The 25,172-nt window shown below is 35.4% G+C and overlaps 1 protein-coding gene and 1 long non-coding RNA gene across 2 annotated transcripts in view; one reads left to right on the forward strand and one right to left on the reverse strand.

The window, feature by feature from the left end:
* Positions 1-25,172, forward strand: part of NAALADL2 (N-acetylated alpha-linked acidic dipeptidase like 2) — a 1,375,347-nt gene that overhangs the window by 621,321 nt on the left and 728,854 nt on the right. The gene's annotated exons all lie outside the window — the stretch shown is intronic.
* LOC130541382 (uncharacterized) overlaps positions 16,475-25,172 on the reverse strand; it is a 35,906-nt gene continuing 27,208 nt past the window's right edge. Inside the window, exons 3-4 of the long non-coding RNA XR_008955428.1 lie at positions 18,289-18,426; positions 16,475-16,686 (exon numbers count right to left, since the gene is read on the reverse strand). This is a non-coding gene — a long non-coding RNA (uncharacterized LOC130541382). The remainder of the gene's footprint in view (positions 16,687-18,288; positions 18,427-25,172) is intronic.

Raw genomic sequence — 25,172 nt, forward strand, 5'->3', positions numbered from 1 at the left:
ACCCAAAGACATGCAGAAAGAAAACAAACCCTAATTGTATTTAGCAAGCACTCACAGACTCTCTTTTCAAGAGAAAGATGAAAGTGCTCATAGGCTGCAAGGGAAATCATACTTGGATTTCAATATATTAAACTCCCCTTCCTATTTCACTTATAAATATATCTCTGGAGAAAGAACCAAAGAAACTTTGGTTTATTTACTAAATAAACTTTTTACTTTTAAACACTGTGATAATAATGTATTTCATACTTAACATATTTTTTCTACACATATTTTTATAAAATGGAGCTGGCTATGTTTTTTGTTTGTGAAAACAATGTAAGTATACGGTTTTGAGAAAGTCAACTAGTAGGTAAAAGTTCAGGAAAAGGAGACAAAATAATTATAATGCAAAGGTAAACAGTCTGTTTACCTTTAAGTGACAGCTGAATTATTGCAATGTCACAGAGTAACTCGGCAGGATTTAGGATTATGAAAACATTTTTATCACTTGTTAGTTAAATAGTATTTAAAAATTAAACAATTGATTTGATAAATATGTATGTAGTTGCTTAATATAGGTAATTTTTAAGCATTATTTTAAACTGCTAAAAAGCTTGAGGAACAAATCCTTCGAAACATAGACTGGTCCAGGTGCAATGGTTCATGCCTGTAATCTCAGCACTTTAGGAGGCAGAGTAAAATAAATATAAACAGCCTGTTTATATTTATTTTACTGCTTTTGAGACAGGGTCTTGTTCTGTCACCCAGGCTGGAATGCAGTGTTGTCATCACAGCTCACTGCAGCCTCCACCTTCTGAGCCCAAGCAGTCCTCTTGCCTTAGCCTCCCCAGTAGTTGAGGCCACAGGAATGTGCCACTATGTCCCCACTATTTTTTTTACTTTTATTTTTTATAGAGATGGATCTCCCTACATTGCCCAGGCTAGTCTCAAACTCTTGGGCTAAACCAATGCTCCTGCCTCTGCCTCCTAAAGTGCTGAGATTACAGGCATGAACCATTGCACCCGGCCCAGTCTGTTTTTGGAAGGATTTGTTCCTCAAGCTTTTTAGCAGTTTAAAATAACGCTTAAAAATTATCTATATTAGGCAACTACATTCGTATTTGTCAAATCAGTTGTTTAATTTTTAAATACTATTTAACTAATAAGTGATACAAATGTTTTCATAATCCTAAATCCTGCTGAGTTACTCTGTGACATTGCAATAATTCAGCTGTCACTTAATAGTCAAAATTCCGTGATGGGTAAAACAATGTGAAGTTCAGAAATCCTGTATACGCAGGAACCAGGTTCATCCCAGGAATTTATTCCAGTTCTCTTCAACCTGTCGTTGTCTAGATCTTACATAGACTCTCTTTGGAGGCAGCAATCAAAAGCAAATCAGTTTATGGAGTTGGATTGTGAAGATGGTGGTATTGTTGGGGTTAGGATAGAGATTTGCCATGAAGAAAATAGTTTACTCTTGGGGAAAAGAAGAAAAAAAAAAAAAAAAAAAACGACAACAAAACCACCAAGACAACAGGTTCAAACAATGTAGTTTCTTAAGAAATCAAGTGATGATGCTCATTTCTCTAAGTTCCAAGTCCAGGATATGTTACTTATTTGGGATTGTATCAGTGAGGAAACAGATCATATACTCAAGTTGAGTAAAGATGTAGGCAATTTTAGGCAAAGTGCCTCAGGGCTGGCATCCAGGGCGCCTTAACTGCCCTCTCCCTAAAGGGCAAGGGGCGGATGAAACAGTCTGAAAGGAGAGAGTTAGGTAGAAGACATCACTGGAGTAGCCGTGGCCTCGAGTCAGGGACAGGGTCAGCTTTCTGTGACTTATCAGGGAGGAAGCTTGGGAAACAAACACTCTGACCTCACTCTCCTCCTGACCAGTGATCTCCAGCTCTTGCCCCTCATTGGCCAAATCCAACTAGCAGCCAGAGTGGAAGTGATCTTACTCATGTAGCTCATACTTGTTAGCTTCTCTGGGAACAAAGCAGCCTGAAGAAGGGTGGAGCTGATCTGGAGGCGCCAATGAAAACTCTCTGCATAGAAATCCTTCCCGGTGGAGCTGTTTGTAAAACTCCAACAAAATTGGCTTGGTTTTCATCAAAACTCCAACTAAACTGGCTTGGCTTTAAGTTACCTTAAGATATGATTAAATAATGCATAGTTTGAAAGGTACTTCATCTAATCACTTATTGATTTAAAAATTCATTTTTGACAATTAAATATATTAATAATATATCGAGTAAAAAGTGAGAAAAAAATTACAAATCTTCTAACCAACATTTAAAAAGAAGGAATAGTCACTATGAAGGCAGCTAGGAGACCTGGAAATTCAAGTGACTTTGATGTCAGAGCTGAATTTGAATCCTGGGCGAGACATTACTATTGAGACCTTATGTAATTTACTTACCTGGGCACTGTGCTGCTTGATGGACCCACATTTAGGAGACGCTTAACAACCTAGTGCTTCTATTGTCATCGGGACTCCCTTGCTGAAGTCTTACTATAAATCACTGGGAAAACAAATAATATTCATTTTAGTATGCTGCAGAGCTTTGTAATCTTGCTCTAAAACTGTTAATGCCTATTATTAGATTCTTTCGGAGTCAAAAAACAAAGTGAGCTGATTCTACATAGAATTTGCAAGGGGATAGTGTTTAAATTATTAGATAGCTATGACCAGATTTAATGATCTTGTTAAACCATGTCAAAAGACATACAAGGTATAGTAATCCCAGTTTAAATGGAGGATGTCCTACCAGTCCCATCTCTGTCACCAGTGAAGAGAAGCAAGCCTGTGTAATTCAAGTCATTTTAGACACATTTATGTTTGAAACAAGGAATGTAAGAGCAGGTGTCACAATACAGTTTTCAACATATGGTAAGCTCTTCCACTGCAGCTGGCTGCAATCCTTGTCAAAGGTCATGGAGAAAAAAAAGAGCGTCAGAAGTCACTATGAGCTTTAAAAGCACATTCAGGAAACTGCACTGTTATAAACCGTGTTCACTGAACCAGAGAAAAACCTAGCCCTTTTATCAATAATGTAGAGTGAATTGAAAGCTGATTCTGAATTTAGTTATGTAAGTTTCCATATAGCTGTGAGCAACAGAGATATAGAGAATTGAATCAAGAAGGTCAGAGACCCTCTCACATAACGGTATTTGGTCTTAATGTTGCCATCAAGCTCCAGATACGAGTGAAAGGATGTATAACGGGAACAGTGTAACCGAATGCACTTTGAGATTCAACCAGTTAGCCCCTTCAGTGTCTGTATTCACTGCACTGCAGAGAACAAGTGGAAATCCTGAAATGTAGCCACTCTGCAATCACTGAAACAGGGTGACCATTCCACCACTCTCCAGAACTAGGTGTGTGAAAGGAGAGGTTGATGAGACAGATCCACATTTCAGGGAAAGACACGAGTTATAGTAACCACAAACAGAAAATGACATTGCATGCACTATGAGGACAGAAGTAGTTAGATTACCTGTCACCTTCTCTGAGGAGACTTTCCTAACCCTCCAAGCCTGGGTTAGGCAGCTTTCTTGAGTGCTCCTGGGCCTCCATATCACGATCATGTAGTGCTATTTGTAGTTGCTTATCTAAATTGTACACCAAACCAGAAGTTCCATGAGGGCAGGGACTGTCTCTTCAGTGCTCTATCCAGCACCTTGCACTGAGACTGCCACAAAGTAGATGCTCAGTACCTGCTTTTTCAGCAGCAGAAACAACCAAAAGTGCTTGTAACTGGAAAAGAGGGAAAACCCTTGTGGCTGTTGTACAACTGCTCTTTTACCCTGAATGGCTTATGGTGAGGTGGGATTGTTTCTTGGTTAGTTTGGATGCTTTTCCTGGAAGATGTTGTTAATAAATTCTTGTTTAAAAAAAATTCTTGCATTTAGAGTTTAATCTGACAGGAAGGAAGTGTATCCACTCTAGATTATCCTTTATCCTTGCCCCTATCAAAGACCTTGTCAGGCTTTTCAGTGTCTGGCTACAATAATCCAAAAACAGGTGAGATGTCGCTTGTGAACACACATGTAGGCAATCTAGTGTTTGCCCACAACAGAGACAACAGCTTTCCTGATACCCATGTTGTCATTTAACCAAGAATCCATAAATTAAAAGGAAATTTGGAGGCATCCTGTAAATCTTTGTAAATGTCAAGGCCTATCTAATTATTTCCCTTTGATTTTTAAAGTTAATTGCCTAAGAACTCAATACTGAATCCTCAGTTTGCTAAAAGAAGGTTGTGGATTCCTATTTTTGATCAAGATAGAAATATGCTGAGTTTTCTTACCTTGTAAAATGCTCTCTTAAAGATTTAAATGTAAGACCTCAAACTGTAAAAATCCTAGAAGAAAACATAGGAGACACCATTCTGGACGTGGGCCTTGGGAAAGAATTTATGACTAAGTTCTCAAAAGCGATTACAACAAAAACAAAAATTGACTAGTGGGACCTAATTAAACTGAAGAGCTTTGGCACCGCAAAAGAAGCTATCAACAGAGTAATCCCGCAGCCTACAGAATGGGAGAATGTATTTGCAAACTATGCATCCAACCCAGGACTAATATCTAGATTTCATAAGAAACTTAAACAACTCAACAAGCAAACAACAACAACAGACATTAAAAGGTGGGCAAAGGACACAGACACTTCTCAAAACAAGACATATCAGTGGCCAACAAACGTATGAAAACAATGCTCAACATCACTGATTATCAGAGAAATGTAAAATAAAACCACAATAAGATACCATCTCACACTAGTCAGAATGGTTATTATTAAAAAGACAGAAAATAACAGATGCTGTAGGGCTGCAGAGAAAAAGGAATGCTTATACACTGTTGGTGGGAATGTAAATTAGCTTAGTTACTGTGGAAAGCGGTCTGGAGATGCCTCAAAGAACTAAAAGCAGAACTACCGTTTGACCCAGCAATCCCTACTAGGTATATATCCAAAAGAAAGTAATTTATTATACCAAAAAGACGCAGCCACTTGTATGTTCATCACAGCACCATTCAAAATAGCAAAGACATGGAATCCACCCATGTGCCTATCAATGGTAGATAGGATAAAGAAAATGTGGTACATATACACCATGAAATACAATGCAGCTAAAAAAAGAATGAAATGAAGTCTTTGAAACAACATGAATGGAGCTGGAGGTCATAATCCTAAGTGAATTAACGTAGGAATAGAAAACCATATACCACATGTTCTCATTTGTAGGTGGGAGCTAAACATTAGGTACTCCTGGAAATAAAGATGGGAATGAGAGACACTAGGAACTATTACAGTCGGGGGAAAGGGAGGTGGGACAAAGGCTGAAAAACTACCTTTTGGGTACTGTGTTCACTACCTGGATGTTGGGATCTTTTGAACCTGAAATCCTTAGCTTCGTGCAATATACCTATGTAACAAACCTGCACATGTACCCCTGAATCTAAAAGAAAAGTTGAGCCTGTAAAACAATAGAATAAAAAATGAGTTTTTACACTTCTTACTCCTCACAGCAATGGATGATTTTTAAAAGTTATAGATGGACATCATTTGAAATAATTTAAAAGTTATAGAAATAAAGGGTAATATGAGAGAAGAAATTTCAGAACTTTCTAAAGTATATGAATAATATTCAAAGACTCAAGAGAATTGAAAACAAAACAAAACATTGAATGTTGTGATAGACCACCTCAAAAGAAAGGCATTTGTGAAGATTTGGAGAGATAAGGAGATTCTTCCATTCAGTGTTGTCTCTCGCAAACTTGGGAGGACGTCTCTTGGGGTTCTCTGTGACTGAGGATGAGTGCAAAGTTTAACTTAGTTCTTGCTATCAAGTTCACTTGGGAATAAAGTGAAAAATTTAGCATCAAAGACAGCAAACTCTGGTAGTGAAAATGAAAATGAAAGCTTTTGAAGAAAATAGTCCTGCAGATAAGATTTATAATTTATTGGTTTGTAAACATTGGTCGAATTATATTTTAACTCAATAAATAACCATCTGGGATGCAACATTTGCAATCAGAATACCTTTGAAAAAGTATGCACTTGGTATCTTCCATGGAAAACTCAATTGGGAGCATGGGTTCCTCTAAAATAGATCAACCATTAAGAAAATTGCCAGCAATTATATGTTGGTTAAATTCCCCATATGCCACTTATGTTTTAATTGTTTGGGGGAGGAGAGACTTCCAAAAACTGTATTTTAACAAAAATTAATTCAAGATGGATTAAAGACTTAAACGTTAGACCTAAAACCATAAAAACCCTAGAAGAAAACCTAGGCATTACCATTCAGGACATAGGCATGGGCAAGGACTTCATGTCTAAAACACCAAAAGCAATGGCAACAAAAGCCAATATTGACAAATGGGATCTAATTCAACTAAAGAGCTTCTGCACAGCAAAATAAACCACCATCAGAGTGAACAGGCAACCTACAAAATGGGAGAAAATTTTTGCAACCTACTCATCTGACAAAGGGCTAATATCCAGAATCTACAATGAACTCAAACAAATTTATAAGAAAAAAACAAACAACCCCATCAAAAAGTGGGCAAAGGACATGAACAGACACTTCTCAAAAGAAGACATTTATGCAGCCAAAATACACTGAAAAAATGCTCACCATCACTGGCCATCAGAGAAATGCAAATCAAAACCACAATGAGATAGCATGTCACACCAGTTAGAATGGCGATCATTAAAAAGTCAGGAAACAACAGGTGCTGGAGAGGGTGTGGAGAGATAGGAACACTTTTACAGTGTTGGTGGGACTGTAAACTAGTTCAACCACTGTGGAAGTCAGTATGGTGATTCCTCAGGGATCTAGAACTAGAAATACCATTTGACCCAGCCATCCCATTACTGGGTATATACCCAAAGGACTATAAATCATACTGCTATAAAGACACATGCACATGTATGTTTATTGTGGCACTATTCACAATAGCAAAGACTTGGAACCAACCCAAATGTCCAACAATGATAGACTGGATTAAGAAAATGTGGCACATATACACCATGGAATACTATGCAGCCATAAAAAATGATGAGTTCATGTCCTTTGTAGGGACATGGATGAAATTGGAAATCATCATTCTCAGTAAACTATCACAAGAACAAAAATCCAAACACCGCATATTCTCACTCATAGGTGGGAACTGAACAATGAGAACACATGGACACAGGAAGGGGAACATCACACTCTGGGGACTGTTGTGGGGTAGGGGGAGGGGGGAGGGATAGCTTTAGGAGATATACCTAATGCTAAATGACGAGTTAATGGGTGCAGCACACCAACATGGCACATGTATACATATGTAACAAACCTGCACATTGTGCACGTGTACCCTAAAACTTAAAGTTTAATAATAATACAATAAAATAAAAATAAATAAATAAAAATAAAAATTACAATAAAAAATCTTAAATCTATCAGTTTTCAATATATTGTCTTAGACATTTTATGTAATTCTCTGCAAAAGTATAAATATTTATTTTTAGGATTCGAACATAGAATTATTAGACCTTGTGGTGATTCGGTGAAATAAGGAATTTTAAGACACTATTAGGTTAGCTTTTATTGCATATAATGAGAATCTCCTAGATGATGTAGACATCATTAAAACTTAATTGTATAACTGCTGGACTTGTCTCAAAGTGTCTTGAACTGATAAGCCTTCCTAATCTTCTAGTGTTGCTTCAGCTCATTGATGAAGTAAAGTGGCTGGCTTTTAAAAATTGATAACCTTATTATAATTACTAAAGTGTTGCACATTCTGTTTGCCTAAGGTGTTTGAATGAGTCACTACCTATCAAAGGAAAATTATGCTATGGTACAGTGAATCCCAACATGTCAAATATGCAGATACTTTTTAATAGACATATTATTTTAGTTGACTTTTTAATGTTTGTTGATTGAGAAAGCATGGTGAATTACTTTGAATGAATTGCTTTGGATGAATTCAGTACCATATTAAAGTAAATACATATTTATTAATCCATCACTAATATTTATTTGAAAAATAAAAGTACATAGTAAATATATTAATAGTATAACATATATTTTGTATGTGAGTGAATAATTTTTGCAGTAACTGTGCTTTCCTGTGTTTGTGAATTTGTTGACCTATTGCTCTAGACCCTTTTTAAGACATACGATCTCAGTGTTATAAAATAGATGTCATTCAAGATGTTCTATTGGTAGGTTGAAAATGTGTCTAAGAACGGTGACCTTCCTGTACTGAGGACTTAGCTGGCTTCTCTTGATGTTACAACAGTGCTAGGAGGAAGCCAATTAGGTCACTTGAGTGCCAGTTAGTGCACTGCAGGGGCAAGCACAAACACTGACTCACTTTCTAGGTAAGTGCAAGTGTCTCCTAAAGTTCTCAGTCAATAAATAACACATGCCAATTAATGCCACAAAGCGTGTCTGACTTGTTTTAATATAAAGAATGTTTTTCAGCTCTGTTTTTATTTCTGACTATGCTAAGGTATTTTAAATATGTGCTATTATAGGTCATGTATTCCTTTACACGAATTTTTGGAAACATAACCTTATCATTGGATTTTCAAAGGCTACTTTACAAAGTTGTCTCCATTTGCTTCTATTAAATTATAAGTTAATATGGAAGTCATTCTTTTCTCTTTTTGTTATGTCAGTTGTGTGCATACAGTTTTTCATCTATTTATATATTCACACATATTACCCTTACATACCTCTGGGAGAGAATAACACATTTGTAACACTCCTGTATAAAATATTATATTTAAACATGTTATCTCATGCTGGACATGCTTGATAAGTTTAGTGTGTGAGATTGTGTACCGTCCCCAATTAATTGGTTGTATCAGTTGACTGGGGAATGTTATTGAGCCAAATGGACACAGCCACCAATGCCTGGTATCAAAACAGCTTAGGGTATTTGTTGGAAGGAAATGATATTGCAAAGCATTTGAAGAAAAATGAGAGAAGCAGAAACAAAGGATATTAAAAAAAATTGTAGCAAATTTGAGCAATGAAAAACATGAAAAGAGATGAAATAACTAGTTATTTAATTCCCCAGTGACTTCTTAAGTCTGGTCCTCACCAGAGTTTCAGTATTAACTCTCTGGTATTTTTTCATATCAACTGCTGTTTTTAACTATATGGTGTGGCAGTCATATATTCTGTCTTTTCTAGGATTGTTTCCACTTCACATATTCTTTTTTCCCTATAAGCATATTTGAACTTGTCAGAATATATGTACATTTTGTGGTTCAGAAAATATGGTCACAGTGTAAAACCCACAACATCAAAATAAGCTCTAGAGTTTGCCATGGAGTCTTTACGTTAGTTGCCATTCAGGACTGTTGGAAGAGTTCTACAAGCTTTACACAAAAAAGGACAGGCTAGTGTTGTGATTAGGAACTGGGGAGTCATGTATCCTGAATTCACATGTTTATCCTGCCATAGGCAAGTGACCTAACCTTTCAAAATCTTAGTTTCTTTATCTGAAAATGGGGATCATTAAATAACCACTTTCAAAAGGTTTTATTTAGATTTAAAGTCATAATGTAAATTCTCAATAAATGCTAGTTGTTGTTATTTTTATAGTTATCTTTTTAAAATTAGACACCAAATATTTGAATATGAACATTTGAGGACATGCAAAATTATCTAGCCATGTCTAAAATGAAAAGAGTCATACTTTAAAAATGTTTGGCAAGAATTTTATTCCCTCTCTTGATTCTATATCATTGTATGAGTTACCTTTGCAACTTAAAATGGAGGGTGGCTTATCCATCTTGAACAGATATTGCTACTAGACTTCTCATTGTTACATGTATCATTAGGAGGTCTCCAATTGCTTTTCTTTCTACTGAGTATAACTATATCCTAGGTTAATTATTGAAAAACGGGGTCGGGGTAGGGGGGAGGGATAGCATTAGGAGATATACCTAATGCTAAATGACGAGTTAATGGGTGCAGCACACCAACATGGCACATGTATACATATGTAACAAACCTGCACATTGTGCACATGTACCCTAAAACTTAAAGTATAGCAATAAAAGAAAAAAAAGAAAAATGGAAAAGTTAATAAATATTTAAATAGGCAAAAAAGTCACTCTGCTTTTTTATAAATAATTGCAATGAAAATTTGTATGCATGCAATTTTGTTCTATTTTCTTTTAATTTCTTAGGCTAGATTTTAGAAATGAACTATAAATATAGACATTTTAAGAACTTTGGTATGTCTTCCTAAAGTGTTGTGCCCATTCATACTGTTTAGAGAGTGCCAGCCTTGCCACAAATTTGTTGGCACTCAGTGATGTTTTAAAAAATCATTAAATAATTTTTAGGCCAAATGTATAAATTGAATACCACAATTGCCTTCTCTCCTCAGTTACTAATGAGACATTGTTTGATTAGTGATTTTTTTGTAATGCTAATATCAGATTTGTTTTATATCTGAAAGGGCTAAACAGGATCAAAGTTTATATTGTTTGCTATTAGAGTTGCCTTGAAAAAATTTTATTTGGTCCTCTAACAAAGAAGTGATTGCAAAAGTGGTGATCTTACAACTTTGAGATCAGTTGTGGCAATACAGAGCAGCTCTATATTTCTCTTCTAAATCATCATCGTAAGTTATATAGAAAGTAGTCATGTAGACAGTGTAATTCAATAGCTCCAAAGAGAGGTTACCACGGTTACCTGGAACATCAGACAGGAGGTTTGTTCCTAGGCTCATTGTACTAATACAATTACTTGTCTGAATTGAAGTGAAAATGTTCGAGTGTTATTTTTTTAACCTTGTTACTGGCATGAATTATATTTTCATTTATTCTGAAGTATTGTGAAGAATGTATTTCAAGTCTGTTCTACAGTTTTATGTCAACTAAATCCTTTGCAACATCCTTTGACCTACAGCTGAATTTTGGTGTTTATGTTCAGTGTTACTCAAGAGAAGAATGGAGTAGAAACTAATGGTTATTGTGGTGCTGAATACTCATTATTTTATTATTAGTTTGATGTATTCCTTATAAAAGACAGTAATTCGAATGGAATGATCGTCATAAAAAGAAAACCTCAGTTAGGACTTCTTTCACCACTTATTGAAAACTGCAAGCCCCCCCCCCTACCATTTGCACCCCATTTCCTATGTATTCAGGGTTTTTCTTTCCGTGCACCATCTCACACACTGTATACATGAAACTTTCCTGTGTGTTTGTTTTTTGTTTCTCTCATTCTACTAGAAGTGAGTTCCATAAGGGTGGGGATTTTAGCTTTTTTTTACTGTTCTACTCCCTATGTCTAGAAGTGACTGGCAGCACATAGTAGGTTCTCAGTAGCTGTTAAATTAATGAATGAATTTACCAAAAATTATGTTTCTAGAAAATGCATCAAAGAACAAGATGAAGCAGGTATGATTAGATTTTTTAGAATAATTACTAACCTTTGTTTAACTTTTGAGTCACATGTCTCAGATATAGCAATCTAACGTAATGCTAATCAAAGCTATTAACGTGAGGATATATTTGGTGATATGTAAGTTATTTTAGGCCAGATTTACTTTATTTATCAAAAATATTCTCAAAGCCAAATTTTTAATAGCTGGTAAATATAAGACGTTAAAGTTAAGAAAATCTAGCATCCTGGGTACTACTGTTTTGTATTTCCTCCTTTTATTCAATAATTTAAATTGTTGTTATTGAATTTTTTTGAAATAAATACATTAACTTTCCAGTCTTTGCAACTGGAGTACATCGAGTATTATTTATTCAAAAAAAAAATTGTGGTTTGAACATTCCCTAGATACTTGACTATATTAGGGAGTTACTGTTAATTATTTTAGGTGGATAATGATACTATAGGTATATTAAAAATAGTCTTTATCTTTTAAAATTACATACTGAAATAACTATGCATAAAATGATATGGCTGAGGGTTTTTGTTATTTTTTTCAGTCTGAGGGGAGAGTGGATAGGAACGTGCATGGGAGTAGACTGATGATCAGTGGTGCTAGGGATGAGTACCAGGGGTGAATGGTTGATATATTATTCTTTCTACTATTATGTTAATTAAGTATTCTTCGTAATAAGAGAAAAAGGAGGAGTAAGGAGACGAAGAGCAGAGAAGGAGAAGGAGGAGGAGGAAGAGAGTAGAAAAGTGGAAGAAGACAAAAGTATTTATGAAAAAATAAAATAGGTGTTAGAGAGATACGTAAGCAATTCCATATAAAACAATGGACGAGACAGGGACAGTTAACATTATTGAACACTAATATATGCCAAGCACTGTTCTACCTCCTATAATCTTAGCAATAACCCTATGAGCTGGGTTTTATTATTACCACCATTTTTCAGATGAGAAAATTGAATTTCAGAGTGGCTAAGCAACTTGTCCAAAATATAAGTGGTGAAGCTGTCAAACTGTCACCGAACCTAAGACACAATTGTAACGTATGCTATTATTTTGTGTATCTCTAAGAAACAGAAACTTAGAATTTTTATTTTATACTTATTGTAAGATCTCTTTTAGTCTGCTTTATGCAAAGCTTATTATGTTGTTATATATCAGTCTTGTTTATATATAAAAAGGAAAATACAAAGTAAATTAAACTCTTTCTAAAACATTTTACATTCAGAGAATGACTCATTCAAATCTTTTTGACTCAGAATTTTTTAATGCCTGTATTTCTCCATGCAGTGTCACCCTCTGTGCTATTAACAAAATAGTGATGCAATGTTCATTAAAACAATGTTCCATTTTAGTCTCTGGGACTTTCTTCCAAGCCAGTGGTGGCCATTCTGCAAGTTTTGATACTAACCATTTCCTGAACTTACCAAAAGATATCAATGGAGGGTTTTCAACAACAAACAAGATTCCTCATTCTTCCTAAAATGATCCTTAAATGGTTCAATAACTTGAAACCTGAGGGACAAAAGTTGTCTAGTCAGGCCCAGAATAATAACCAAGTTAATGCATGCACAAACAAGTAAAATTGTGTCACAACTGACACCTGAACTATGATAACTGTAAAAACTAACTACGAATGCACAGATATTAAAATAGAAAAAAAAGTCTAAAAATATATAAAATAAGGTAAATTGATTAGCTGGGTAGTAGGTACACAGGTGCTCACTACTGTGTATAAAATATGTCATAACAGGCCAGGCATAGTGAGTGGTTCACGTAATCCCAGTACTTTAGGAGGCCGAGGTAGGGGGATCACTTGAGGCCAGGAGTTCAAGACCAGCCTGGGCAACATGGCAAAATTCCGTCTCTACTAAAGATACAAAAATTAGCCAGGTGTGGTGCTGCAAGCCTGTAATCCCAGCTACTTGGGAAGCTGAGGCACAAGAATAGATTGAACCTTGGAGGTGCAAGTTGCAATGAGCTGAGATTGTGCCACTGCACTCCATCCCAGGTGACAGGTGACAGGGACTGTCTCAAAACAATGAAAATGAAAAATGTCATAAGAAAAGATTAGATGAGATGAGATGTGAAAGACATGTTGGGTCTTGCTTCTGCCAAATCGTGTATTTCATGCTTTTTTTTTTTTTTTTTTTTTTACTTTATTCTAGAGAAGAATAGGTGTCTAAAGACAGTTCTTAAAAGGGGCAGAGACTAAACCAGATATGCTCGATTTTAAAAGATAACTCTGATAGCAGTGTGTAATATAGACTATTTCTCGCTGGACACAACATTAAGAAGTAAGAAAAACACAGAAGGCATCAAAGAAAAGGGGAAGTTCATTGACTATCAACAGTGGGACTGGGAAAATGACCACCCTGCTAATATTTCATGAATAAATATTGGACATATCTTGGCTTGTTACTTACCTCATCTTTCTAAAAGTCAAATGTATAAAATATTGTTTGATCTCAATGTGTTTTGATATCTAAATGTAATGATAATTCTGTTTCTTTTAGAGTTTCTGGTTGTAAGTTGGAATGTAGTCCAATATCTAGATATAATTAGGGAACAATTGACACAATTATACTAAATAAAATATTTAGTTTTGAAATCTATAAAGCATACACTCTCAAATGCAAATACTTTAAAGGTACTGTTTATGTGCAAAGATATTGTTCAAATATAGTTCTACAGCACAAGTGATATGTGTGTGCAGTTTTGTAGTTTTTCAGTATCAAAGTCCCATGATAATTGGCATATGGTGTTCTATAATAATACATAATAACATATGATGACTGTAATTAAGTGCAGTGACTTAGACTTTGTCTTTTAACGACCCTCAGTGGATACTGAATGAAAGGTAAATTAAAGGTTCATTAAGCTGTGTTCAATAGAAAAAAAATGTTTTCAAATGGCAGATGTACTGTGAAGTTAAATGCATTTTATTCAGATCTGCTCTTCTGTATTTTTTCAAATGACAAGCCTAGTCTGAAGTATTTGAAGTGTTTTAGGAAATTTTAAAAATGAGCATTTATTTCAGCTTATTTAATATTTCAAGCTTTAAATGTGTAAAACGATTGGAGAGACCCTAGAATTTTGGCTGTTTCTACATCAAAGTGGCCTTTAGTGTGGCTTTGTTTGACGTTCTAGTCTGTGAAAGGAAAAGAAAAGCAGAAAGGAAAACAACAGTAATGTACACAATGAAGTTAAACAAAACATCTGGAGCACCCAGTATTTTTTCCGTGTATGCTAGCCAGCATTTAAATTTAAAGTCTTGTGTTTCAAAATATGTATGGGAAATCAGAAAAAAATCACAGGCAGAAATATTTCTAACTTTGTTTCTTATGCATAAAGCTGTCAAAAAGGCATTTAAAATATTTAAAATGTAATGAATTTGAGCTTTTTTATATATTTACCATTCCATTAGCATTATTAAACAGAAGTATAAAGGCAATGCTATTTATATAGTAATATTATAAATATACTATAAATGGCATGTGAATATTTACTAATAGAGGCAGCTGCTCTTTTAAAAAAATTGCTTGTGGTTCTGATATCCTATATATAATGTTTTACTTTTTTAAAAATATAATCATTATGGGTGTGCATGGTTCTTTTATTAGGAAATGCATGTATACGGAAAAAGAAGGAAGGAATCTTTACCAATGGACTACAGGAAGTGAAAGCAAAACGTTTCCCTACCTGAAAGTTTCCTTGTGTGAGACTGGAATATATAGTTTTACCTCTGTACACCATTTTTGCTCTAGCCTATATGGACTACCTACACTCATAATGAGAATAATGATCAAATGAAGGAGTTCGGTTTTGTTTTGTTCTTTTCTTTTTTTTTTTCTTGTGACAATCTCACTCCGTCACCCAGGCTGGTGTGCAGAGGCATAATCTCTGATCACTGCAACCTCTGCCTCCCAGGTTCAAGCAATTCCCCTGCCTCAGCCTCCTGAGTAGGTGGAATTACAGGCATGCACCACCATGTCTGGTTAATTTTTGTATTTTTATTACAGACGAAGTTTTGCCATGTTGCCCAGGCTGGTCTCAAACTCCCGACCTCAAGTGATCTGCCCGCATTGGCCTCCCAAATATTGCTGGGATTACAGGCTTGAGCCACTGCACACAGCCAAATGAAGGAGCTTTATCTTACGTTTAGGAAAGAAAGTTGTAGCAAAATGCAGCGCAGCAATAATAAGAGTATGTAATAATATTAAAAATTATTTAGATATAAATTAAAAACCATAAAATTCACTCATATGAAGTGTGCAATTTGATGGTTTTTAATTTATTCAGTTACAAAACCATCACCATGATCCAATCAGTTGTAGAACATTTCATCGCACCAAAAATAAAGTCCCCGTTCATTAGCAGTTACACCGTCACTCCCCAATTTCTCCAGTTTTCCTGCCCCAGCCCCATGCAACCAGTAATCTTTCTGTCTCTATATCTGCCTATTCTGGACTTAAATGTAAATAAAAGTATCCAATACATGGTCTTTTGTGACTGACTTCTTTCACGTAGGAAGATGTTTTTGAGATTCATCCATTTTTTACTATGTATCAGTACTTAATTCATTTTTATTGCTGAATAATATTCCCATATATGGATGTATCACATTTTATTTATCCTTCCGTCAGTCTATGGATATTTCAGTTGTTTCAACTTTTTGGCTACTATGATTAATGCTGCTCTAAAACATTTGTGTACAAGTGTTTGTGTTATGTTTTCATTTCTCTTGGGTATATACCTAGAAGTAGAATATTGGATCATATAGTAACACAATGTTTAACTTTTTGAGGAAACCTCAGACTATTTTCCAAAGCAGCTGCACCATTATACATTCCCACCAGCAATGTATGGGGTTCTAATTTCTCTAACATCCTTTCCAACACTTATCATCTGTCTTTTTGGTTATTACTACCTTAGTGAGTGTGAATTGGTTTTTTCTTGTGGTTTTTACTTATGTTTTCCTAATGATTAATGCTATTTAGTTCCTTTCCATGTGCTTATTAGCCATTTGTATATCTTCTTTCGAGGAATTTATTTTCAGATCATTTGTCATTTTTTAAATTGGATTGTCTTTGTATTAACAAGTTGCAAGAGTTCTTTAGATAATCTGGACTCAAATATTTTATTAGATATATGTTTTGAAACTGTGTTCTCCCATTGGTGGGTTGCCTTTTCACTTTCTTGATTATGTTCTCTGAAGCACAAATGTGTTTTTGTTGAAATCCAGTTTATTCATCTTTTTTGTTGTTGTTGCTTGTGCTTTCTGCAATAAAGTTTTAAGAGAAAGAAATGTTGAAAAAGTATGCTAGGTCTTAAGTATATATTTTGAAACATTTTTCTAACATGTTTTTGGATAAAGGCATCCAAATTACTAACTATCTGGGTCTAAAGCAGGAGATTTGAGATATTGACATAAACAACTCCATATCAAAGAATGATTTTTAATTTTTGGAATAAGATATAGACTAGGGAAAGTGACTATTTATGTGCATATCTTCTGGATCAAAATAAAAGGAATATGCAAGCTTCTTTTTTAAACTCAATAGGAAGGATCCCTGAAGGAGCAAAGACCATAAAAGAGAGCTAACTGCACGTGCACACACACGTACGTAAACACACACTGAAACTATTATTCATGTAAATCATTCAGGATGCCCTTGATATGCCCTCAATTTAGCTTTCTGTCTTTAATTTTTGATTCCTAGCAAATATAAGAATTGCCATACTCTAAGGGTGGTATTTCACATATTCTAGAAATACAGACTTTTTTTTTTTTTTTTTTTTGAGATGGAGTCTGTCTTTGTCGCCCAGGCTAGAGTGCAGTGGAGTGATCTCGGCTCACTGCAAGCTCTGCCTCCCGGGTTCACGCCATTCTCCTGCCTCAGCCTCCCGAGTAGCTGGGACTACAGGCGCCCGCCACGGCGCCCGGCTAATTTTTTGTATTTTTAGTAGAGGCGGGATTTCACCGTGTTAGCCAGGATGGTCTCGATCTCCTGACCTCGTGATCCACGCGCCTCAGCCTCCCAAATGCTGGGATTACAGGCGTGAGCCACTGTGCCCGGCGAAATATAGACTATTTTTAGAATAACTGTTAAGAGGTTATTTCTGTGGATATCTTAGTTAACATAACTTATTTCTGCTTTCAGTTCTGAAATTCTTAAACTGCAAATTATGCAATGAAAGTAGTTTTCAGGTTTCCAACTTTACCTTAATTCTAAACCGAATTTTCCAAGTTGGTGAGAGTCTACTGTATCAATAAGACAACTAAAATATGTGTCTTTATGAATTATCTACTCTCCCAGAGTTAGCAAGATTTGCTCATATATCATAATATAAGCTTATCGAAGCAGAATTGCAGCTGCTTGGCAGTATGAGTTTTATATACAAAGCATTGAAATCTTACACATTATTGGCTATAGGAAATGAGAATATTAGTTTTCCTAAACATTTTGCACACTGAAACATTTGTATCATTACTTATCTGTGTGGAAAGAACAAATCAAAATGGGATTCAATACCTTGGAAATCCCATATTTAGTGATTTTTAACCAAGACTAATTTGGTCCAGTGCCTAGTAAATATCTTCTATGCAGTAAATCTGCTAACTCCTGTCATTAGAATTTAAAACAATTTAGATTCATAAAACCACTTAACTAAGTTGTGTAATTTTAAAGAGAAAAATATAAGATTGAATTTTGCCTTTATAAAGATCTCTTTGGAGTTAGTGTCAGTAGTGTTGAATCATTCAGGACTGGATATTAAGTATGTAAGGGCAATAGAAGAGCCTGGAGCATATTTCATATCCCTCTATCCCTCAGCTCTTCCCCAAGGGTTCACTGCTATAGATTGTAAATGGGACACTGACCATCAGCAAATGGTTTCCACGGCTGTCAGAGCAAGACCAATAACTAGTCACCTTTCTTTTAAACCAGTTTTCCAGTAAGCATTCAGAAACATATGATTGAGGATATGAATGTAGAAAATGCATTGCTGTCATCATTATCTGAAGCAAAACAAGACAAAATTTATATAAGTGTAATTATGTTATCAAATATAATGTGATAAATATAACACAGTGTAATTATAAATGATCATAAAATGATTAAGCCAAGTGTATACACTTTGAGTACTAATTCATCAGCGTTTAGTATAAATGATTTTGATGTTCACTGGTATCTATCTGTATATCTTTCTGGGGTAATCCAGTTATCCTGCCTCACTGTAATAATGTCTTTAATACCAGCTTCTCCTTGATTTATATTATTTTGTGAAACTCAAATGTCATGGTGTCTTTATCCTGGAAGAATCTGGAATGACATATGAAGACCCCCTTCTTATCCTACCAATCTAAATTTCTTTCCTACTGGCCTCTAATATGTACCTTTTTCCCCATTAAGGGAGATCTCTTCACTGACTCCTACATATCAATGCATATTCCCACCAGCTCATCTTTATCATCTCTTTATTTATGGCTTATCCATTTTAAAAAGCACAGCATTGGTTCTTGTTGAAGCCCTCTTTAACCTAACCATTTCTGATTTCTTAACGACAGACCCCACAATTTACTTCCGAACTGGTAAAGTGTACATATAGTTAGTTTTTTCTTTACTGATAGATTGTAATTTACTTGGAACCATTTATTATACATTTTTTGTTTATATTTTCATGACTCTAATATTGTACGCATATTGTTATTGCTTAATAATCTTAAAGGCAATGATGATTGGGAGCCATTTGTGGAACACATACTCTGTCTTAAGAGCTGTGCTAAGTGATTGAAATTTTTCCACTGAAGTCTCACAGTGCCCTATAACCACTGTCATTCTCTCTCTCTCTTTCCCTCTGTGTGTGTATGTGTATGTGTGTGTGTGTGTGTGTGTGTGTGTGTGTTTATGAAAACACAATAAGTGACGGAATCTTCAAGGCATCAATTTCTGGCCTAAAGTCATACTATCAGTGGCAATTTGGGGATTCATACCCATTTCTGTCTTACACCCAGTGCACAATCTTTAGTAAATTACAATGCAAAACTGTTATTGTTTTCTGCTAATAATGACATCTTTAATCTATGTATAACAGGGGCTTTAAAAGGGTCTTGTGGATTCAAGTGGAATGGAAGACTGGTTTTGGTTATTAGAGTCTGAAGTTTATTATAAATATGCAGTTTATTATTTCTATCTTATTTTGTTCATAAAGTGCATTATGCAACTAATTTGACTATCATAAAATGGGATATTTTCTAAGAATATATGAATTCAACTTTATCAAAATACGTTTAACTTGAAATTAATTCTTAGAGGTGATAAATTATGCTGGGTAAACAATATCAGTTTTACTTATGGCAATTTTGATTCCAATATAGGAGGAAGGCAGACAGGGAGAAGCACTTTATTTTTTAAGAACAGGAGATTTAGTAAAACCTAACTTTATTGCATTAACGAAAGTCAAACGTGATTTAGTTTTTTCTTTCCCTCCCTATTTTTAAAGAATAACTAAAAATATTTTCTTTTTTTGGAACAATTTGTTCATGCTTTAGGAGCTATTTAATTAAATTATTACCTGCTGGAACAGCATCTGTTTTTGTCCTAAAAATAAACATAGCTTTCTTTTACATAGGCTTGGTAAATATGTAGAAGGTGCCAAAAAGCAATAAATATTATCAGCAGATGGACTGAGGCACTTCAATCTCTACACAGTCAGTGTTTATTGTTCTGGGCATAGCTAAATGGATTTTTCTGGATAGATTCCTTTCAAAATGTATTATGTACAGGAGGAGAGTTGGATTAATCTTCTCACATAGATCTCTTCACATTATCCCCATTGAGATGTAAGATACAGGACCTGGTTTAGTTTTTAACTCTGTGTTGTCCACATAAGAAACACCAGTTCTGAAAGGCATATGTAAATAACAACTTTATAATGTGTTTAAGGAACTTGATGTTGGTGAATTCTAGGATGGATTTTCCAGGAACCACCCTCCAGAGGCTGCTTCCTTCTTTCTTCCTTCTCATCTCTTGTCCCCTATTCCCCCGGCAACAACCTTCACATCTGACACACAGCCTGGAAGTTCATCCTCTCATTCCAGTCTTTGTTTTCTTTTTCAGAGACTGGAGAAATTCAAGCACTCATGATGCATATTGATCTCCCTACATCTGCAGTGTTCAGAATTTGGGGTGTCTGGGCGTGTGCATACATGTGAAAGAATGATTCATTTAATTAACGTTAACCAATTTTTATTCATCAGTTGTGACCTTTCAGCAATAATAAAATATTAATAACTAGTACTTAAACCACACATTTATAAAATGATTTCATTTAGTTTTCACCAAAAAAAAATCTAGTTTTACCTATGAAGAACAGTGACTTTTTCTGGAGTTCATAGCTAGTAATTGTGGATGCAGAATTCAAACCTAGCTGTCTTGACTCCTAATAGTTTATAATTATTTTATAATTAAAACTAATAGTTACATAGGGTTTTACAGTTTATCAAATGCCTTTAATTTAATATTTAACTTTATTCATCAATTAATTTTCAGAAGTATATAGATGAGGTATTACTATCCTATTCTGAAGGCTGAATGAGTTAAAATACCTACCACCAAACTTGTTGCTGGTAAAATGATAATTATCTGACCCAAAATTTTATACTTTCTTTAAGATGCTATACCTATTTTGAGACTATTATTTATTGAGCAACTACCAGGTTCCAGATACAGCGCTAAGCTTCAAAGATAAAAGATAACTCAACAAATTAACTATAAGAACTGAACCTGAGGGCAAATCAGGCTGAGGAAGAACATGCACTGTGTATGCCGAGAAGAAGCTTGAAGTCAGGGAGTAGTGGGAAGGATCAGAATGGAAGTGTAGGCCAGGACATGAAGGTCTCATATGCTTTGGAAAGGAATCTTCACTTTTATGTTGGTGCGGAATAGGATTTTAAGCAGTCAAGTGATGTGATCAGGTTTGTGTTTTGGAAAAAATAGCTTGAGTGGTATTCTGGTTATTTAGTGCTGAGTAAAAAGCTACCCCCCAAATTTTGTGGCTTTGACAGCAGTCATTTAATTATGTCTCATTATTTGATCAGGAATACAGGCAGGTCTCAGCTGGCCTATTTTTTTGCTCCACATGGCATTGACTGCTTGTCACTTGGTAGCGATCAGCTGCCGGCAAGTTGGGTCTAAAGGGTCGAGATAGCTTCATTCATATGCCTGGAACTTTAGTTTGGGTGTCTAGCTCTGCTTCTTCTCCTCGTGGTCTCAGGGCCTCTCCGTATGGTCTCTCCAACAAAGTGTTTAATTTCTTGGTACTCAGGGCTATAAGAATTCCTTCTTTGTAAGTTATTCATGCCTTAATTACAGTCTGCATAAGACACCTCAGCATATAAATGCCTCACTATCAATCTGCTTAAGAACCATCACATTTAAATTAAATGATTTCTCTTAAGGTATATATGTATTCCTAAAAGAGAATAGATATAAATGTGAGGAAATTATTGAGTTATTTGGGGTTTTTCAAAGTTACGCATTTAGTCAAACATTTCTGTGGTCAAAGAATTATCATAAAACTACAGGCAATACAAATATGAATAAGATATAATTCTTGGAGGTGGAACCAAAATGAAAAAGTCAATTGAGAAAAAATTTAAAGGTAATTAAAAATCACAAACATAGGCAGCTGGTAGCCATGTGGTTGGATGCAAAATGTGTTTGGGGGAACTACTAGCATTACGTGAGGACAGAGTATAGAGACTGTATGTTTGTATGAATGTGTGAGTTCATAGCTTCTCCCTACTTTTTCTCCAAAAGACTCCAAGGGCGCTATACACTGATGGAGCCTATGGGAAAAGGTCATACTACAAAATTTTGTTAGGGCTTGATTTTGGGGAAGTTGAGTTATGTTCTCCTGTGTATTTTATTTTGGTGGAATTCCCAATTTGCCTTCATGGGATTCCTTCCTGTCATTATGGCAGAGTGGTTAAGAACACAGATTCCATAACCACACGGCCTTGGCTTCGAAACTTGCATGATTGAGGGCAAGTTACTTCAACTCTCTCTCTTAATAGTAACTTCATGGTGTCGTTCTGATGTTAACTTACTTAATATACATAGAGGGCATGGAGTGCTAAATAATGGTGTGCTGTTTTTCCTGTTAATACTATACTCTTTACCATAGTGAAACTAGTTAAGGTCATTACTGCTTATAACTTGTGTTGCAGTGCATGTCCCTATTTTCATTGTTATCATAATTTTTGTTTTCTTCATCCTTAAAGATTATGCTCCTTTTTTCTGCAGAAACCAAGTTATTTCCATTATGGGGGCTCTCAAGTGTTATAAATTACTCAGGAAACAAAGAGACCTGAGTAACTTTATTTTTAAACCCTTTACAGGATTATAAAAAATAAAAATAAGGAAAGAGAGAGAAGACAACAGATACATTTTGGTTCCTAAGACATGTGGTTAAGATATAGATATTTTTGCCAGGTGTGGTGGCTCATGCCTGTAATCCCAGCACTTTGGGAGGCCAAGCAGATCATGAGGTCAAGAGATCAAGACCATCCTGGCCAGCATGGTGAAACCCTGTCTCTACTAAAAATACAAAAATTAGCTGGACTTGGTGGCATGCGCCTGTAGTCCCAGCTACTCGGGAGACTGAGGCAGGAGAATCACTTGAACCCAGGAGGCAGAGGTTGCAATAAGCAGAGATCGTGCCACTGCACTCCAGCCTGGTGACAGAGTGAGACTCCATCTCAGAAGATATAGATATTTTATTTGGGGGTAATAGACAGGTTATAATTGTAAAGGATGATTGGAATGGAAAGTCTCACCAGTTGCAATAGCTGAAGGGAGTATTTGTGAAAGCATTAGGGAAAAGAGTCTTTCGTTTTTCATAGAGTGTCAGAGACTATGACTCCAAAACAGCAGGTTAAGGATAAGTCAAGCTTTACTATCAGTTTGAAAACTGAAGATCTGATTTATTTGGAATGATAGAGGAAAACATAGTCTTTGTTTTGACAGTCATTTCTAAGAAAACATCCACTGGTTCTTTATAGTTTAAAATATATCATTCTCAACACATAGGAAAGAATGAAATGAACTTTTTATGGTCAGTTATTTTATTATTTTAAAATGGATGCCTTAGATATCAATAGTGAAACTTGTAAGAATAGAAAGGTAAAAATGAAATGAGAAAGGCTGAAGGGAGGAAAACATATATAAATTTAAAAATAGAGGGGGCATTACAGAAACAAAAAAAAAGAAATGGGAAAAGAAGCTAAAATTCATGTTGATAAAGTAATAATATTTGACATTTTAAAATTAAAGGTTAGATGAATTCTAAAAATTTTGCATACAATATTATAATAAACGACTTTTCAATGATGTCAATTATATAAAAGTTCTGTTAAATGTTTTATGTTTAATGTCTTTGTGGCTCGTACATTTTCATGCCTTTTGCCTGACATTTAGTTTCATATCAGCATTACTTTTATGTGCTGTTGGAGGTCTTTCATTTTTTATATTCCTCTTCATAAATAAAATATAAATGACATAAGAATTGCTCAATATAGTCTTTAGTAAATTGTTTAGTTGCTTGAGCTTACCCAAAACTATTAGTAGACATGTCTATAAATTTGTAATAAAAATTAACCTCTCAATGTCCAGCTGTCATAAAGATATAGCTTATTGCTAGATTATTTATCATCCTTTATTTTTAACTAAACATCTATTTTTATTAAAGATGCTAACAATAATTAGTACTATCATACATAAAGTTTACTTATAGAAAAAACTTGAATTTTGTATTATTGAAAGAATAATTGTTACTTTTTTCAGATAAAATTCTATTTTTTATATCAATGGGAGGCCTAGAAAAAATATTAATGTAAAATATTAAAATAAAAACCTATCCTTGTTTATCTTGAGACATAGGTATATTAATGGATGTGACTTGTTAGAAGTAAGAAAGAATAGCAAAATCTTGCACAATTTGTTTCTCCCTTTTCATATGCTGCTTAGATAATTATTGAAAAGTTGAAAAGTAGTTTAATCTTGACTTTGAGGGAGGTGGGGGGCAGCCCCTGCCCGGCCAGCCACCCCACCTGGGAGGGAGGTGGGGGGCAGCCCCTGCCCTGGCAGCCACTCCTTCCGGGAGGGAGGTTGGGGGCGCCTCTGCACGGCCGCCCCATCTGGGAAGTGAGGAGCCCCTCTGCCCGGCCGCCACCCCGTCTGGGAGGTGTACCCAAAGGCTCATTGAGAACGGGCCATGATGACGATGGCGGTTTTGTCGAATAGAAAAAGGGGGAAATGTGGGGAAAAGAAAGAGAAATCAGATTGTTATGGTGCCTGTGTAGAAAGAAGTAGACATAGGAGACTCCATTTTGTTCTGTACTAAGAAAAATTCTTCTGCCTTGGGATGCTGTTAATCTATAAGCTTACTCCCAACCCCACCCTCCCCCATGCTCTCTGAAACATGTGCTGTGTCCACTCAGGGTTAAATGCATTAAGGGCAGTGCAAGATGTGCTTTGTTAAACAGATGCTTGAAGGCAGCATGCTCCTTAAGAGTCATCACCACTCCCTAATCTCAAGTACCCAGGGACACAAACACTGCAGAAGGCCGCAGGGTCCTCTGCCTAGGAAAACCAGAGACCCTTGTTCACATGTTTATCTGCTGACCTTCCCTCCACTATTGTCCTATGACCCTGCCAAATCCCCCTCTCTGAGAAACACCCAAGAATGATCAATAAATACTAA

The sequence above is a fragment of the Pan paniscus genome, chromosome 2 (genome assembly GCF_029289425.2).
Source record: "Pan paniscus chromosome 2, NHGRI_mPanPan1-v2.0_pri, whole genome shotgun sequence".
Classification (NCBI taxonomy): Eukaryota; Metazoa; Chordata; class Mammalia; order Primates; family Hominidae; genus Pan; species Pan paniscus.